Genomic DNA, 14227 nt, shown 5'->3' with positions numbered 1-14227 from the left:
TCTTTATTTTTTTTCTTCCGCTTATAAATCTTGGATCCCTCACATCATGAGATATTCAAATCGCTATCCTAAAGCTGGAGCTCTTGTCCTACCCTATATTTGTGCAATTGGTGCTCTGCTAGAAAATGTTCATGAGTGTGATAGCCCAGATAAAGGAAGCTGTTATAGAGCCATCTATTAAAATACACTCCTTGCAAAGTATAGAAGCCCCTTATAATCATGTTTTCTTCTAAACTACACTTATTTGGATGCACTGTGTCTTAAATAACAGCCCCCAGAATAAAACAGCTATGTGGGTAAAAGCCGGGTGATATGGCGTTGAAAGTGTCCTCTATCTCTGGGTAAAAGAAAATCTTCCTACTCACTATTAATTAATTTTGAAGAAATCTAAAATAAAGCACAGATTGAGATTTGAGGTTTATTCTAGCTTAAAAAAAAGCTCGTGCAGTTCTTGCTGTTGCACAGTGGGTTAAGAATCTGAGTGCAGTGGCTTGGGTTGCTACAAAGATGCATGTTCAATCCCAGCCCAGCACAGTGGGTTAAGGATCTGAAGTTCACAGCTTCAGCTTGGATTCAGTCCCTGACCCTGGAACTTCCATATGGTGAGCGTGCCACCATTAAAGAAAAAATCATCTTATAAATACGTTCTTTAATGATGGTGGCATAGTTAAAAGATTTGGGGTCAGATGGCCTGGGTTTGAATCTCACTTCCACCATTTACCTTCTCTGTGACCTTAAGTAATTTCATTTCTTGGAGCCTCAGCTTCCTAATTTGTAAAAGGGAGATTCTGTGGACCCCTTAGAGCTCTTCTGAGGATTAAGTAAGACAAATGTCTGTAGAAGGCTAAGAACTATGTGCCTGGCACAGAGTAAGTATTCAATTCTTTCTGTCCTTTGTGCTCTGTTGCCCACCCCTCTTCCCTTTCAACATGTTAGTCATAATAATGGCTGTTCATATTGTTGTTTTTCAGATCATGGGATGTGATAGAGAATACTAAGATAAAAGAGTAATTAGCTCCAAGTAACCTAGTGGCCTAGTCGCTCTCATCCTCAGTTTACTTGTTGGTTAATTGTTCAAGTTCCAATGGAACTAACTGATCACAGTGTTCTTTTCCAGGTTGAAATTCCTATGGGTAACCCATAGTCAGACTAAAAGGGATCTTTCCTGTTTTCACTGCCATTCACCCAGTGTGTGGCTCGAAAATCTAGTAAACAAATGATAATAAATTGCCCGGAAGAGACACTCAAGCACTGAGTTGCAGTGTGTCTTTTCTGTCACTTACAGGGATGAATGCAGCTGTCCGATCACTATATTTGCTCGCCTATCTGTGGGCCAGGTGATGACATGGGCATCTCATGTGATCAGTTGTGGTTTCATTCTTGGATAGAACTTGGTTTTACTTCTTGTTGAGTTTCTATTTCTATCTAGGGTTTTTCAACTAGTTCCCCAATTGGCTGTAAAACCCTAGCAACAAACAGGGGGGGCACTTCTTAGAAAGGCAACAGGAGACTGTGAACATTCAAGGTAATGCAAACTCAGCTTTTGTTTTTTTCCTCCTCCTTTATGTTATCATTTCATTTCTTTCCAGAGCTTGTGTCTGATGATAATCTCAGTATTGTATCTGAAAATGTGCCTGGAAACAGTAAAAAATGAGAAGGCTCCAATGGTGTCATTGGTCTTTCAGTTCATATGGTTTATTATTCATTGGTGGGAGCAGGTGGGTCTGCCATGTACAATTACACAGGTTGTATACTACACAACTCCAGAGGCTCCATTCAGACAAATTCCACTGTGAGTAGTACTCCATTGGGACTGTGCAGTATGCAGCCTGCAAAACCTATTCCATGGTCCTTGGGGAAAATTACTTCTTCCTATCTCACTCATAAGACTCTTTCCTAAAGATGCTAAGCTAGAGAGAGAACTATGTCAGGGAATCTGTGCTGTTTTGTGGTCAAGACAATAGGTAAATTGGCCATCCCTGCTATCAGCAATATTTTTTAAATCAGACATTGCTTCTCATCAGGATGAGGATGGCAGGAAAGGAAACCTGCCAATAAATATGACCTCATTCTCCCAAGACAAAAGCCATACCTGCCTATTGACAATGTTGTCCAGCTGCCTGGGCAACACAGCCAGGTATTGTTTCTGGCCTCATTTTCTCTTTCTGGACTTCTTGTAATTATTTTTCTCTCAAGTTGTTCCGCAATAAAAGTTCACCAGATCTCACTGTATGGATGAATTTTATATATTTATAGGTACAGGTAAATAGATGTACATGTTTAGATAATGATGGATGGATAGATAAGTGGTTTGGTAGGTGGATAGGTAGATAAATGGATAAATAGAGCTCTATCTTTCCAGCTATTACTTGTAGTGTGACCTTGCCCAGCTAATTTATTCAGACTCACTGTATTTCACTGTCTGTAAAGTAAGAATAACAATAACAGAACTGATAGCTGGGATGTCATTAGATAGTCTATGTAAAGCCCTATTTCCTTCCCCATGTAATAGAACTTAAGTCAATGTTAGCTGTTTTTTTTTTTTAGTTGTTGTTATTGTTACCTTGAGGGAAAAAAAAACTGGTATGGCAATAAAGTCCTTTCTATAACCAAATTCCCCTTTCCCATAGTTCTTGGGCTAGAGTGGATTTAGCCCACCCAATCCTCTCTCCTTCCTTCATAGCCTTATTTGGCTCCTCTAGTCCTTTTCAGAGTTTGTTTTAGTTTGTGTAAAATAACCTCTCACAAATGGTTATATATTTAAAAAATCTCTTTGCAATCATTGCCTGGAAAACCAAAAGGTATTTATCACTTTCTTTTCATGAGTATCGGCTATTTCAGAAACACAACCAAAGGGAAGGCTCATTGCTATTTCCAAGAGTTCATTTCCACAGCTCAAGCGTGTGCAGTTTTGTCTTTTACTCTCCCCTTGTCTTCCCTCTCCTGTCAGTGCCAGCTTCCTGACTTCACTGTGTATCTTAGTCTGGGTTCTCTCAAGAGCAAACCTGGAGATAGGGATTTGGGATGAAAAATAATCTGTTTGGAAAGCGATGGCAGGAAGTATGGTGAGGGAATGGGAAGTGAGACCAGGAAGGGAAGAAAGCCAATAAAGGATATGTTAATATATGGATTACTGCTGCGGGACATTAGGGCTCAACTGCCCAGGGCCCTCTGTGTGGGAGCGTAGACCACACCTCAGGACTGTGCCATGAAACGCCAAGGACCTGGAGTGAAATGGCTGGTGCTCTCTCTCATCGGTCAAGTGTTGTTCCCAATAACATTGATTTCTGGGCACTTGCAACCTGTCCTCACATTTCTGTTGCTGGACAGAGACCCTCAGACACACAGGTGCTTGGGTAGGAAGCCATCAGTGCCCCCAAAAATTGTCCAGCAAAGACACAGATGAGGTTGGGGCTAGGCTGAGTGCCTTTGGGCATGTGTTGACATACAGCTTTTTTGGGTTTTATTTCAGGTGAAATGAACTCTTAGGAAACCACTGATGGATTCATCAAGAAGCCCTAAACCTTGGAAAAGCCAAGAGACCAGAGGTCTCACCTTAAAGGTCAATAGGCCGTAGCCTCAGGGTTTCTCTGCCTCAGGGTTTTCTTTATTATTATTATTATTATTATTATTATTGGTGTTTGTCCTTTTAGGGCCACACCTGTGGCATATGGAGGTTCCCAAGCTAGGGGTCTAATCAGAGCTGTAGCCGCTGGCCTATGCCAGAGCCACAGCAGTGCCAGATCTGAGCTGCCTCTGTGACCTACACCACAGCTCATGGCAACACTGGATCCTTAACCCACTGAGCGAGGCCAGGGATCGAACTCGCAACCTCATGGTTCCTAGTCGGATTCATTTCTGCTGCGCCACAACAGGAACTCCACTGCCTCAGGGTTTTCTTATGCACATGCCGTCAAGGGTGGAAAGCTCACGCAGGTGGACCATCTTAGTGGCTGACTTGGCCTTGGCCTTCCTCTGCATGACACTGATGGGATGTGACAGCATCACCATCGGCCATGCCCAAGGGGTTGGAGGCTCCCTCCTTAGCATCCTGACAGCCCTTTCAGCTTTGGCCTCTCTTCACCAGGCTCAGGGGGCACTATGGCCTAGTCACCACAGGAATAATAGCCAGCCAGCTCCACGTAGGTTATCTGATACTCTGCATGTTTTCTGTCTTTGCTCCTGGAGGTTGTTTGTTTTTTTTTTTTTTAAGGGCCGCACCTGTGGCATATGGAAGTTCCCAGGCTAGGGATTGAATCAGAGCTGCAGCTGCCAGTCTACACCACAGCCATACCCACAGCCACACCAGATCTGAACTGCCAGATCCAAGCTGAGCCTGTGACCTAGGCTGCAGCTTGCAGCAACATCAGGTCTTTAACCCACTGAGCATGGCCAGTGATCGAACCTATATCCACATGGATGCTAGTTGGGTTCTTAACCAGCTGAGCCACAATGGGAATTCTTGGAAGTCCTTTTGTTCTGGCTGCTTTCTCACTTCCATTAAGTAATAACTCTTCTTCAAACCATAAGCTGCTAAAAGAAGACCACGTCCATGTTTATTCCTTTGAAGAAAACTGAACCAGCCTACATGTCTGGACCATTGCTCCATCCACTGGACAAATAGCATGGTTCTGTTTGAAGCTAGCAGCACCCAAGCATCCTGACTCTGAGATCTCCATCATCTTGCTCTTCTTGGGCATGACCCTGGCAAGAATCAATGGACAGTGGGTCATGTGTGGTATAGGATTCTGCAGCCTGTGATATTGGTAGTCATCATAGAAGCATTTGATGGTCTCACCACTGGGTCATTGTAAGTCTTCATTGTTCATTCACCAAGAACCCATTATGTGACAGAGTGTCCTAGACACTGGGAATGCAGGGGTGGTTTAATCACACAAGGTCTTAGCCCCATGGATTGTACAGTCTGGATGGGAGACTAATGGGTATGTAAGTAGTGACAGCCAACCTCAAAGTGACAGGAGCTGTGTTTGAGAAGGACAGGATTGGAGACACAGAGAAGGGACCTGAAATCTGGTCTTGGGAGCTGGGGAAGTCTTCCCAGAGGAAGGCATGATAAAGAGGTCCCTGAAGGGTAAGCTAGGCAGGTGACATGGAGAGGAAAAGTGCTCCAGGCAAGGTGGACAGTTGTGCAAAAGCTGAAATGTGAAAATGTGGAGATGTGGGGCTGTGAAAAGACTTACTTCCAGGGTGTCAAGCCTGTCACTGCTACCAGTGGCATCTACACTGAAGGTGTATTTGGACCTGGGTCTTTTCTCCATGGGACTAGAATAGGGAGAGGTGAAAAAGGACAGCTTGGTGGGGCCAAAGTTTTCCTTGGCTGCCCAGGGAAGGGGAGGGAAATCCTTTCCCAGAGTTAGGGGGCCTAATTGGGAGCATCTGCAAGCTTGTCATCCCTGAGAACTTGGTCTCAGAACTCTGCCACCAACCCTATGTCGTTCATACCTTGGCAGTGAGGATATATATGAATTTATGAGGGTGTTTAAAATTTATTTTTGGTCATTTCATGCCTGATGAATTCCACAGTATCAACAGTGATGGGGATTAACTGCCTGTCGGCCCAGGTGATTAGAGCTGTAGATGCCCAGCCTGGGAAGAGTCTGGACCTTGTTCATAGACATGGACTCCCTGTGATCCAGTTTCCATCCAGGGAGCATCATTTCTTTGCCTAAGCCCTGTTCCCTCCTTCCAGTCCAAAGCCCCTCCTTGAGGACACAGTTCAGGGTCAGGGGACTAACTCCCCACCCCGGGGCAGAAATGAGGGACTGTAGAGTGTCACAGAGGGTGGTGGAAGGAGTGGTTTGAACCCGTACGTCTTGCTCCTTCATTTAGCACATCTCCCTGAGTGCCTCCCCTTTGAACCACAGCCCGGACTCTGGGCTTCAGCAGGGTCCCTGACCTCCTGGGGTTCAGAGCTTCACCTGCTCACCTCTGGGGCCACCGTGGGTTGGCGTTGTGGGGTTGAGGGCTATGATCCTGATTTCTGCCATGGAGACCCAGAACTCCTTGGTCCACAGAAGCTTTGGGATATTGGGAGAAGGAAAATGAGTGTTTTGTTGGTCCAGTTCCAGAGGCTGTAAAATAGGGGCTAGCTTGGCCAGCTCAATCCTCTCATGTGTGTGTTTAAGAAAGGAACTATTCCTAATTCCAAATAGCTGATGTGGAAACCTGTTCTTTCATCTGGAGATGACCTAACCTCTAAGATATTTTAAGTGAAGGACCTGATGGGTGAGTTATCTTTTATTACAGGGTATTTGGCTTGGATCTCCAGCCTTTAATTGCTGAATGATAGCAGTTTGGCCATTTAAAATCTGCACAGTTCACATTATATTATGATAATGAGCTAGTTCTACAAGAAAAGTGCAAGTCCAACCTGATTCTTCCTGACACAAAGGAAATGGCACATTTAGAGAATGTGAAATCTCATCAGCAGTGCCTACAATCTGGAGAAACACTCAGTGTGAGAGAAACTTGAGGCTTTTCTCTATGGCAATAGCTGTTCGTTTTACTGACCCTTGCTAAGAATTCCAGAGATACCAGAACACACTTGACACTCACAAGGCGGGGCAGCTCCGGATGTAGCGCCAGGCTGCCTGACAGTGTTGGCGAGTTACCTAAACTCCCTGTGGCCCTGTTTCCTTGTCCATAGGGCAGTAATGATAGTACCTACCTGTCAGGGAGGTGCTCAGGGTGCATTGAAATAATTTCTATAGGGAATGTTTCCTCTTAGCACGGTGAGGCATGGTGGCCATGACAACTGGTGCTGTCATGGGGACCAGTGGCCTGTGGCCGCCTTGTATCTACCGTGGCTCCCCAGGCTCAGAGCTCACCCCAGGCCTGTGTTCAGTAAACACTTGTCACCATTCTAGTGGAAACTCAGTTACACAACTCTGGCTACAACAAGATTTGTCAGGTTGCCCAAAAGTCACTTTGCTTTTTATAATCTAAGAACTATGACTCTTGAGGTCCTCAATTTATGATCACTTCTATGGGTGCAGAATCAGCCGTCCCTTGTAGTGCTTTGCATTGTGCCCCTGCAGCATTTTACAAATACCTCGTACCTGCTGGTTAAGGGCTAGGTGCGGGGACTTTACACATGGGCTCTAGGTCAGAGCCTTCGGCAGGGTGTCAGAACAGCCCATGAAGATAGGGAGCCTGGTCAGGGCCCCCGGTCGGGGCTACTGCAAGGTGACCAGCATGGCCTGGAGGGACAGAGGGCCTGGCTGTGCTCTGCAAGGCAGACACTGGAGGACACAGCGTGTTCAATCCAAATTCTTGAGTTCAGAGCTGAATCCAGTGGTCAGGACAGACAGAGGCAAATGAGAGGCCTTTGCGGGGCCCCAGCTGGATCTCAGGGTGAATCCAGAAGGAGACCAACTATAGGTAGAGGCTGGGAGCAGGTACCTATGGAGGCAGGTACCAAAGGCCCCCTACTTGTCACTTAAGGGCCACATTGCCACCACAACAGCTGGTTTCTGACATATATGGTGCCTATATAGCAGGTCATGAGGCTGCTTTGGAAATGTAATCACATGTAGCCTCTTGATGTGGTTGAAGTGGGGAGGGGAAAGGAGGCTAATTCTGTCTGGACCAAACCAGGAGTAAGGAGGGAAAAACCCAAATTGAAGCTGGATATGAAGCTCAAGACTTAATCTCTGTCCTATTTGTGGAGTGAAATGGAGACGTAAATAAATACATCCAAAATAAAGTTGCATTTCTATCTAGTAATAATGGTGGCCATGGTGATTCAAAAATATAATTTATAGGGAGCCCCTGGTGGCTTGGCAGGTAAAGGATCTGCTATTGTCACTGCTGTGGGGGGTTCGATTCCTGGCCTGGGAACTTCCAGATGCTGTGGGTATGGCTAAAAACAAAAAGTCCTTTAAAAATAGTAGAATTTAGGAGTTCCTGTGGTAGCTCAGTGGTGAACGAATCCGACTAGGAACCATGAGGTTGTGGGTTTGATCCCTGGCCTTGCTCAGTGGGTTAAGGATCCAGCGTTGCTGTGAGCTGTGGTGTGGGTCGCAGACCCAGCTTCGATCCCGTGTTGTTATAGCTCTGTTTTGGGCTGGTGGCTACAGCTCCGATTTGACCCCTAGCCTGGGAACCTCCATTTGCCACTAGTGCGGCCCTAGAAAAGACCAAAAAAAAAAAATAGAATTTATAGCACCACAAATTATAACAGTAACTACCATGCCAGGCATACGCTGCATGCTGCACAATAACATCTTAGGTAATCCTCCAATGAGATGGTGCTCTAAAGATTCCCATTTCACAGCTGAGGAAACTGAGCTACTGAAAGCTTCATCTACCCAACATGGCAGTCAGTGCTAGCGGCGGAATCCTCACTGGGGTCTCTGACATCTGCTTGTCTTTCTCTTCCCTCTACACTGCTGCCCTGTAGGTATCTGGTCCTTCGACCTCACCGTGACCCAGCTTCTTCAGGAGAACATTCCAGAAGCAGAGCAAGGGGCTGCGAACGGTGTGCAATGCTTCCTGAACCACCTCATGGCCCTCCATCCACTTCGTCTGGGTCATGCTGGCTCTGCGGCCATGGCATTTCAGCGTCTCGTCTTCATCTTCATCCTATTTGTAACCATGGGGCACATGCTGTATTTTTTTTTTTTTAATGCAAGAAAGTGTAAGATTAGAAACGCCCATGTTCAGAAGACAGCAAAGAAGGGAGCTTTAACCTGACAGGTAGGCAGCCCCTCTCACCACTCAGAGCCCTAACTGGCCCTCACTCACACTGTTTGCAGTGATTTCCCAAAGTTGCTGCTGGCTGCCTACCTCATTCTGCTACTACATTGGAGAGTGATTCTGTCATTCACCACCTTTGCCAGTAGCACCAACTGCGTTAAAGACATCTTTGCGGCGATGGCTACTAGCTGGAGTTTGAAATGGGGCTGACGCATGGCACGCCCATTATCTGAACTCAGATTCTGCTCCAGACGACTTGAAGGGATTTGTTTTAATTTTGTCAGCATAATTCAATGTTTTCAGGATTTTAAAAATTCGTTCTTTGGGTTCTAAAATTACTAAAGATCTTTGGTCAATGTTAAAATTAGAGTTGGATCATGGCCAGTGATGTTTGGTCTCAGTCCTTTGGGTTTTTGTTCTATGAATGTTCTTTTGACAGTCTCTGTGCCCCTCATAAGGACTGAAGCTCTTTGTTGACGTAAATTATGGTAACAGCCTTTGGGTGGTTTCTAGACTCTAGAACAGGCAAGGAATGTCTCCTGCGGAGGTGGGTGCAGGCGCAGGTGCCATCTGCAGGGGAGCTGGATCCTGGCCCAGCCCTGGGTCTCAGGCAAGGGTAGGTTCCTGCTGCTAAAGTGATGGGATTTTGGGATTTTTTTTTTTTTCTATTTTTTCTTTGGGATTTGGGGATTTTTTTTTCTATTTTTTTCTTTTTTCTCAGGCTTTGGGATTTTTTTTTTCTATTTTTTCTTTTTTCTCGGGCTTTAGCACCTGCACCTAACTCTTCTGAATGTATAGATATTGGAAGGGGAGCCAGCTGTAATTCTTGTGGACATGGTGGAACTGGGAGAGAAGAAAAGATTACCCACTTATCTGCCTTTCTGTGTGTGTTTCCAAGGATAGAAATCTTCACAGAGCTTCCCAGCAGCCTGGGGAGGGACTGGGTCTGTGTGGCCTGGTCAGGGAAGAGAGTCCTGAGTCACAGCAGAGCCTTTGTGGGGAAGAGTCTCTGTGGGAAGCTGTTTCTCGAACAGAGGGTGTGGAGATTCTGGACCTTCAGCATCACTGACAGGCAATGAGCTATGACAGGTGGGAGGAGACACTCAGACCCTGGGCTGTGACAGGTGGGAGAGGACATTTCACAAACTTAGGAGAGAAAACACCATTTACTCTGGAACCAGCATGTCATCACAGTGGGACCCACATCACAGGCAGCATCAGGCAGACCTGCTGAGGGACTGCAGAGAAGGAAGTGTCTGACCCTTTGTGCAGATGAGCCTAGACCACCTGCCCCATCCATGTTCCCACATAAACAATCACTGATTTCTTTATGATGGAGGAGAGTTTGTGTTTGCAGTCAGGCCCTCCTGGTGTCAAGGCCCTCCTTCCAGAAGCCGGGGGATGTGCATTTCCTTCTCTATCACATTTTGGAGTCATGCCCAGGCCAGCTGGAAACATCCTGAGCTGTGATAGTGTCAGTGTCAGAGGTGAGTCTGCCTTTAAAACATGTGCGCACACCTCAGGGAGACAGGGGAGGAATTCCCAAGTAAGTGCCCTAGGGAAAAAGAAGGAGGGAGTACTCCTTTATCTTCAGGCAACTGAGCCCAGGTTTGAATTGGGATTTGCTTTTACACTGCCAGTGTGAGGCCCAATGGCGGTATAGTCTGGTTCCCCAGTCTGCTTGCAGACTTGTCTGCTCTCTGGATGGATGTTTTCTGCTCTGTCTCAAGGTAGATGAGGCCCCAGGAATTAGCCCATTCTGTTGAGGATTAAAATTGCAGGGTAATATGTTAGTAAAGGGTCACTCAGCACCACCACCCTCACATCTGGAACAGCTGCCCCTAATCTTAGTCACAGCAAATTGCCCAGATGTGTGCACCTGTGGTGGGCAGGCCTAGGTGAGCTACCAGGTGGGTCCAGAGAAGGGGTGATCTGTTCATGTTTTAACTGGATTTCCCTGAAGGAATGATGGCTCCTGTAGATGGAAATGTCTGTGTGCTTCTAAGGTACAGGGGCAATCTTAAAAGGTTGGGGCTCTTGTGACTGCACTGGGGGTGACATTTGTTCACTCACTCAACAAACTTGTTGAGGGTTTGGGGTCGGGGTCAAGGAGTGTGTGTCAAGGGCCCACACTGCAGGTATTGGGTGAGCTCCCTGTTGGGAGCAACTCAAGTTTTCCTTGAGGAGGAGCTGGGGTCCTGTGGACAGCTTGCTGGGTGACCGCCCATTCCTCCCTCCTTCCATTCCTTCACTAGGGGATGAGTGAGGCCGAGGGTTTCTTGGGGTGACAGGCATCCTGCAGGAACAGCATCTTTGTCTGGTTCTCACCTGAGAGTGCCCAGCTTCACCACAGCCATAGTCATAGACCCACCGGTCAGACATACTGTGTTCCTCCTCCTCCATCTCGGAGCTCTGCCCACTGCCCTCGCTGACATTTCTGTGTGCAAAGTGGCATGTTTATCCAATTGGCAAAGTCATGGAATTGAGGTGAAAAAGTCTTGAAAATCCATACCTCTGACGTCTAGGTCTTGGGTGCAAGTCCAACTGACATTTCAGGGTCTGAATTCCACCAAGGGTGGTGAAAGGATCATAGGCAAGAACATGCTGGCCAGTGGTCAGGACTCTGTTCTCCAGGGAAAGAAAAGCCAGCATGTGTGACAGTTTATGATAAAAGTTGATACAAAGGACAGTGGAACACAGATAAACATAATATGCTGATATCATGTGATAACAGGTAACACATAATCCTCCATTGTCAATAGAGTTCCCCAAAGATGCATATATGAGCACATACTTTTTTTTTTTTTTTTTTTTTTTTTTAGCTAAACTGATAAGCAGGATGTGTAACACAGAGTTAACAAAAAATCCTAATGGACAGGACTCTGTGGTGTAAATTCCACAGACCCAGTGCCTCGCAGGATGCTCTTGTGGATGTTTGCCCAGCTCCTGTTCCTCCACCACCCACAGTCCCTCACTGACACATGAGAATGGTTCTGACATTGCTTGGTATTGTAATTCAGGAGGAAGACTATGAACCTGATTGAGCAGAACCTCAAGGGGCCAAGGTGGAGGCCCCATCGATGTGGCTGTGGTGTAGGCCAGCAGTTACAACTCCGATTCAACCCCTAGCCTGGGAACCTCCATATGCCACAGTTGCAGTCCTAAAAAGCCGAAGGCATTAGGGTGGCCCTAATCCTGTGTGATTGTATCCGTAGAAGATTAAACACTGACACAGAGAAGCCATGAGGAGATGAAGGCAGAGGTGGGAGGGATGCAGCCACAAGTCCAGGGATGCCTGGAGCCCCCAGAAGCTGGAAGAAGCAGGAAGGATTCTCCCCTGGAGCCTCAGCATTTTCCAGGTAGACAGTTGGCATGGGTGGGCCTGAACTGAAGGCAGCGCCATGGCCCCTGACCATTCTCTGTTCCCTCCATGGTGCCCAGGGGACAGCTCTCACAGGACACTGACCAGTGAGTCGGTTTCACATGAGATTGCAGGGTTCTGATCCTCTAAACATGTACCATTGCTCCTGGGCTCTGGTCACACAGGGTGACTGCACCATGTGGGCCTGGGCTTTCAGCCCCTGCACAGGATCTCTGGGTGTTGGTTAAAAGTGCAGGTTACACCCCAAGAATGAAGAAACCTAAATTTCTCATCATCCCTATGCACTGCGGGCAGGGAGTCAAAATAAAGAGTTAAAAGTAGAGGGGGAATATTACTCAGGCATGAAAAGGGGTTGAGCACTGCAATAGGCTACCAACATGGATAAACCCCGAAAACATGATGCTCAAACCCAGACACAAAAGGACAGTTAGTTGATTTCACTTACATGAGACTTCCAGAACATGGAAATCCATAGAGACCACAAGTGGATTAGTGGTGCTGGGCCTGTGGGAAGTGAAGGGTGACCTCTCAAGAGTGGGAGTTGAGGAGCTGATGTTCTAAAGTGGATTGTGCTGGAGTCGCCATGTGGTACAGGGAAAACAAATCTGACCAGTATCTATGAGGAGACAGGTTTGATCCCTGGCCTTGCTCAATGGGTTAAGGAGTTCCTGCTGTGGCACAGCAGGTTAAAAATCTGACTGCCGTGGCTCAGGTCATTGCAGAATTGTGGGTTTGATCCCCAGCCGGCACACTGGGCAAGATCCAGTGTTCCTGCCCCTGCTCCTGGCCCTGGAACTTCCATATGCTTTGGGTGTGGCCACAAAATTTAAAAGAAAAGAATAATCAGATGAAAAAACAATATGATGAGCAGGTACCCAAGAGTGCCTGCCCTTCCTCATCACAGCCTCCTACCTACTGTGAAATAGCTGTTCCCTGACTTTGTGCAGTAATCTTGTCCTCATAGTTTACCTCCAAGCACATATCTGCAAGCAACGCAGCCCAGCTTTGACTGGTTATGAACTCCGTACGTGGGTGGACCGAGCTTGCTGCTTTGTCACTCTTGGTGTCTCAGCATTGTCTATGAGATCCTTTCATCCTGTGGATATACCTTTTCAAAAATTTTTATAGTTTTACTAACTTTGAGAACATATTGGAGTTCCCGTTGTGGCTCAGTAGTTAACGAATCCGACTAGGAACCATCAGGTTGTGGGTTCGATCCCTGCCCTTGCTCAGTGGGTTAAGGATCCGGCGTTGCCGTGAGCTGTGGTGTAGGTTTTAGATGCTGCTCAGATCCCGAGTTGCTGGGGCTATGGCGTAGGCTTGCAGCTACAGCTCCGATTGGACCCCTAGCCTGGGAACCTCCATGTGCCGCGGGAGCGGCCCTAGAAAAGGCAAAAAGACAAGAAAAAAAGAACATACTAAGGAGTTTTCTTTGTGGTGCAGCGGAAACTAATCCGACTAGGAACCACCACGAGGTTGTGGGTTTGATCCCTGGCCTCACTCAGTGGGTTAAGGATCCGGCGTTGCTGTGAGCTGTGGTGTAGGTTGCAGACGTGGCTTGGATCTGGAGTGGCTGTGGCTGTGACATAGGCTGGCAGCTGTAGCTCCGAATAGACCCCTAACCTGGGAACCTCCATAAGACACGGGTGCAGCCCCTAAAAAGCAAAAACAAACAAACAAACAAACAAAAACACTCAATTGCTGTGGAATACTCCTTCATGTGAACATGCATAGTTCATAGTTCATTTCTGCATCCATTTGTAATGGGCTTCAGATTGGTTTAGGGTTTGGCTCCTGTTGCTGCAGAGTCCGTCTGTGTGTCCTGGTACAGTGCTCATGAGTCTGTGTATAGCTGGGAGCAGTACTGTGGGTCTGTGTGCACAGAGTTCAATTCTGAAGGAAGACTATTTCAGAAGTGGTTGCACCCCCACGGGGTCCCAGGCTTACCTACCATTGTTCCACATCCAGCTGATATTTGATACTGTGTCTTTAATATCTGCCAGTCTGGTAGGTGTATGCATAGTTTTTCTTATGGTTTTAATTCCCTGGGTTATTAGTGAAAATGTTCATTTCATTGCATTCTTGGACTACTTCCTAAGGTTTAAAAAAAGTTTTTAAAATTTTGGT

At 46.7% G+C, this 14227-nt stretch overlaps 1 long non-coding RNA gene across 7 annotated transcripts in view; it reads left to right on the top strand.

The window, feature by feature from the left end:
• The window catches only part of LOC106507850, a 54868-nt gene that overhangs the window by 23583 nt on the left and 17058 nt on the right, over window positions 1-14227 (top strand). For 4 of the 7 annotated variants that reach the window (XR_002335860.1, XR_002335857.1, XR_001304153.2 and 1 more), the window contains 2 exons: window positions 3473-3562; window positions 8423-9590. This is a non-coding gene — a long non-coding RNA (uncharacterized LOC106507850). Of the gene's footprint in view, window positions 1-3472; window positions 3563-8422; window positions 9591-14227 lie in introns of those variants that run through there. The other 3 variants (XR_002335863.1, XR_002335858.1, XR_002335862.1) reach the window with 2 other exon arrangements.

The sequence above is a fragment of the Sus scrofa genome, chromosome 9 (genome assembly GCF_000003025.6).
Source record: "Sus scrofa isolate TJ Tabasco breed Duroc chromosome 9, Sscrofa11.1, whole genome shotgun sequence".
NCBI lineage: Eukaryota > Metazoa > Chordata > Mammalia > Artiodactyla > Suidae > Sus > Sus scrofa.
The sequence above is the reverse complement of the archived record's forward strand: the minus strand, read 5'-3'. Positions and strand labels throughout refer to the sequence as shown.